This window comes from Corylus avellana, unplaced genomic scaffold (assembly GCF_965113065.1).
Source record: "Corylus avellana unplaced genomic scaffold, dhCorAvel1.hap1.2 HAP1_SCAFFOLD_238, whole genome shotgun sequence".
In the NCBI taxonomy this organism is placed as follows: domain Eukaryota; kingdom Viridiplantae; phylum Streptophyta; class Magnoliopsida; order Fagales; family Betulaceae; genus Corylus; species Corylus avellana.
The window spans coordinates 1-5000 of NW_028290619.1; the positions used below are offsets into that span (position 1 = coordinate 1).

The 5000-nt window shown below is 35.5% G+C and overlaps 1 non-coding gene across 1 annotated transcript; it reads left to right on the plus strand.

Annotated features, from left to right (window-relative positions):
• Positions 1-4101: 4101 nt before the first annotated feature.
• TRNAS-GGA (transfer RNA serine (anticodon GGA)) lies at positions 4102-4188 on the plus strand. Its single transcript has one exon. It is a non-coding gene; the product is annotated as a tRNA-Ser (tRNA).
• The last annotated feature ends 812 nt before the right edge of the window (positions 4189-5000 follow it).

Consider the following 5000-nt stretch of genomic DNA (forward strand, 5'->3'; position numbering starts at 1 on the left):
GACCCGCTATCAGGAAAAGAATTGCAATAGCTAAATGATGGTGTGCAATATCGGTTAGCCATAGACCCCCAGTTACTGGATCTAATCCTCCACGAAAAGTAAGAAATTCCGCATATTTTGACCAATTCAAGGTGAAAAATGGGGTTGCTCCCTCAGCAAAACTGGGATAAAGTTGAGCCAAAAGATCCCGATTCAAGATAAATTCATGAGGAAGTGGGATCTCTTTAGGATCTACTCCAGCATTTAGAAATTGGTTAATAGGTAAAGATACATGTACTTGATGCCCCGCCCAAGAAAGAGACCCAAGCCCTAGTAGCCCTGCTAAATGGTGATTCAACATAGATTCTACATCTTGGAACCAAGCCAATTTTGGAGCAGCTTTGTGGTAATGAAACCAACCAGCAAAAAGCATTAAAGCTGCAAAGACCAATGCACCAATTGCGGTACAATAGAGTTGTAATTCACTAGTTATTCCGGATGCTCGCCAAATCTGAAAAAAACCAGAGGTTATTTGTATTCCTCGGAAACCTCCGCCTACATCACCATTCAATATTTCTTGGCCCACTATTGGCCAAACCACCTGGGCACTAGGTCCAATGTGCGTAGGATCGCTTAACCATGCTTCATAATTGGAAAAACGAGCACCGTGGAAATACATGCCGCTCAGCCAAAGAAAGATGATGGAGAGTTGGCCGAAATGGGCACTAAATACTTTTCGAGAGATCTCCTCCAAATCATTAGTATGGCTATCGAAATCGTGAGCATCAGCATGTAGGTTCCAGATCCAAGTGGTAGTATCAGGCCCTTTAGCTATTGTTCTTGAGAAATGACCGGGTCTGGCCCATTGCTCGAAAGAAGTTTTTATGGGATCCCTATCTACCAAAATTTTTACTTCTGGTTCCGGCGAACGAATAATCATTGAGTCCTCCTCTTTCCGGACAACACGTACAAAGAGACTCGCCAACAGTTAAGTAATTAGTGAACCTATGAGAGATGTTTATACTTAGTTCTTTCTCTACTATCTCCCATCTATCTATTTTCTTTAGTTATTCACTAGAACAATTATGATCTGGAAGTTGATCCGGGGCAAGTGTTCGGATCTATTATGACATAGCCACGAGGCGCTCAACGGACACTTTTTAATCTTATAAAACCTTTTCAGGTATTTGAATTGACGCAAAAACAATTTTTTTGTGCAACTCAGTATATTCATATCTCAATTATAAGTTCCTAAATAGAACTACTTTATGTCTTACATAGAACATTTTACTTATTACTTTACTCTATTCCAAATCGCGCAAGCAGTCATTAGTCATTACTAAACTAAGAGACATTCCAGTATTGATATTTAGTCATTCGAAAGCCTCTTTTATTAGTTTTAATAGGAATAAAAAAAAATGGATTCTCTACTCTATCTGTGTATCGGTTATTCCTACGAAATACCGGACGAAATAGAAAAAAACGATCTTAGAAGGGATATAATGAAATTCTTTGATTGGTTCTTTCCAGAGAACCGTTTTATTTGACTGATGGGGACAACAAACAAAACTATTTTACAAAACAATTTTATTATAACAAATAGAATTTCTTATTTTATTATAAATATAAAGATTATTATAAAGAGTAAATAGAAAAATATAAAAATTCTAAATAATACTAAATAAAATAAGAAATAAACAGAGCGCTCTTATTCGAAACGCCTTGTGATCTTCAACCAATTCTGTGCTTCAATATAATTACCTGGAGTAAGCGCTATAGCTTGTTTCCAATACTCAGCGGCTTGATCGAACCAAGCCTCTGCAATTTCAGAATCTCCCTGTCGAATGGCCTGTTCTCCCCGGTCGGAATAGGCAGTTAAATTCCTTCCCTTAGAACCGTACTTGAGAGTTTCCTACTCATACGGCTCAGCAGTCAATTCTTTTGGTGTCCCATTTTTTAATCTACCATAATATATAATTATATAATTGAATAATTGAATGAGATTTCTCATAGATCTATCTCATTTTTTTTCTCGAGTTAACCAAAAGAGATTAATTGCATGAGTTTCAAACTTTAATTTTGATTAATAATTTAATCAGTTTTAGTTTTATCTTTTTTCCCACCTTCAGAAGAATAAAGCATAGGCATTTTCACTATCATTAGAATTTTCTAAAAGGTAACTATCTCGGTTTCATATATAAATTTCTATAGAATCTTTGAAAAAGACTTTCTTTCATAAGAAAGAAAAGACTTACTATCTTTGGGATCTGATTCTACACCGCTGCTCAATACCTTAGGGGATCGACTCTATTACATAAGTTGATTCCTAACTTTTATCTCATATCGTGACATAAGTAAGCAGTTCTTATTGTATCGGCCCAAAACCTCACTAATTGATCTTTACGGTGCTTATTCTTTCTATCAATTAGATCCTTTCTTTATCCATAGACTAAAGGATCTAGGCATACCTATTTCTTCCTATTTGGACTTCTATGAAGTTTCTTTCTTTTTCTTTGCTACAGCTGATAAAAATCGTTGTTTTGGACACGATAGATATGATATGTAGAAAGCCTATTTTCTAGTATTTATTAGCGGATTTGCTCTTTCTTTCCTTTTTTTCTTTCTATAGTGGAGATAGTCGCACGTAATGACAGATCACGGCCATATTATTTAAAGCTTGTGGTAAGAACGGGTTTCGTTCTAGTGCCCTAAAATAATATTCCAAAGCTTTCGTATGTTCTCCGTTCCTTGTGTGGATAAGACCTATGTTATAGAGTATATAACTTCTATCATAGGGATCAATTTCTAGTCGCATAGCTTCATAATAATTCTGTAAAGCTTCCGCATAATTTCCTTCGGATTGAGCCGACATCCGTTGCGGTCGTCTTCGATTCAAAGAATCTCCGTTCCAGAACCGTACGTGAGATTTTCATCTCATACGGCTCCTCCCTTTTTATGTGCATAATGAGAATAATACATGGAATCATCAAAAAAGATTGAAATAATTTCATTATGAACCGAACGGGGCTAGTGTTTTTACAAGAAATCTCTAACCAACCTTCCTGTAAAAGATCTTTTCTTAACATCAAGTATCTTGGTACTAAATAAAAATGATAACTCTAACAATTTCTTTGTTCTTAACACCCCTTAATTTCCGGGAATTAGTCACTTCAACAGTCTTCGATGGTTATACGGGTATCCAAAATACGAACGAGATGGATATTTGTTGTACCAACCATTCTTGTTAATCCCGATTCCGATAAAGAAAAGGTATAATTTATAACAAAGTTTTCGTATTGTTGATTCCTAGGCGTAGTGCTTCTTTCCCTATGCTGCCTATTGGTACTAGTGAAGTAGGGTTGACCTAACCCATAGGTGTAACCTTTCGCTCAATACTAGAATCTAAAATTGAAGCATCTGAGGCTGCATTAATCGGGGATACACGACAGAAGGAATTGTTTTATTTACAAACTTCACCTTCACAATAAGCGTAGATTTATTTCAATAATCTTTTTATTTCTCTCCCAAATAATGTATCTTTCTCCGAAGACTGAAATCGGTAAAGAAAAAAACATCAAATCGCACCATCTCTGTAATAGGTGAATGCCTCTTTTTCTCCTGAAGTTGTCGGAATTATTCGTAATAAGATATTGGCTACAATTGAAAAGGTCTTATCAATAAAATTTCCATTTATCCGAGATCTGGGCATAGGTAGCAATCCATTCTATAATTTCTTTTACTTACCTCTTGTGGGAAAATGATCCCACAAACAAAGAAATTGTACAGTACGAAATAACATAAAAATAAAAAAAAAAATAGATCAATTGATTCGTTCTAATTCATTGATTTAATTTGGTATAAATATTGTAAGTAAAAAGAATAACTATTGGAAAAAGATGGGAGCGCCGTCTTCGCAAGAATGAAATGAATAGATATATATCTTTTTTTAACAGTTTTTCACAAAAAAAAATTATTTTTATCCCCCCCTTGAAGGAAGGGTTTTTCTTTGATGAAAAGTTTTCTATATTTTTTTATAGTTAGAATTGACTGTACGTACCTATCAAAAAATCTAATATGAATGACTCACTATTCACTCGGTTTCTGGGCCATAATCATTATGTAGGAGAGATGGCCGAGTGGTTCAAGGCGTAGCATTGGAACTGCTATGTAGGCTTTTGTTTACCGAGGGTTCGAATCCCTCTCTTTCCGTACCTTTCACCTAATTCACCAATCTTATTAACAGCAATGTATCAAAGCAAATAACAATGGATACCATTATTCCAACGGTTAAGTTAGACCTTTCTTTTATTTTGATATAGATTCTTTATTCCTATGTTCCGCAGTACAGAAAATAACATACTGGAAAGAGTAGACAACAGGGAATGAGAATCTCCCTACCGATCCGTGATCCATGAATGGGAGAAAAATCCCCGTATCAAACTCCTTACTTTGATGGGTCTTTTTGCTTAGGCGAAAAGGGAAAAATTGTCCGAACCCTTGTTTTATTGTTTTATTTTAATTAGGTTTAAGTCTGACGAGAATAATATTCTACAACCAGCAATTCATTTATTTTCAAACCGACCCATTGACTATCTATTATTTGATTGACTAATCCTTTATATTGGAATGGTTGAAGGGTCAAATGTTTTGGCAATTCCTCGCGGGGGGATGAATCAAGATAATTTTGAATCAGAGCTCTAGATTTTTGTTCATCCCTCGCTGTAATAATATCGTGGGGTTTGCAGCGATAACTTGGTATATCTACTATACGACCATTAACTAAAATATGTCTATGGTTAACTAATTGGCGGGCTTGGGGAATAGTTGAAGCCATACCCAATCGAAAAAGGATGTTATCCAAACGCATTTCAAGTAATTGTAGTAAAACCTGACCTGTTGACCCTTTGGCTTTTCCGGCAATACGAACGTATTTAAGTAATTGTCGTTCTGTAAGACCATAATGAAAACGCAATTTTTGTTTTTCTTCTAAACGAATACGATATTGAGATTTTTTACTGGAA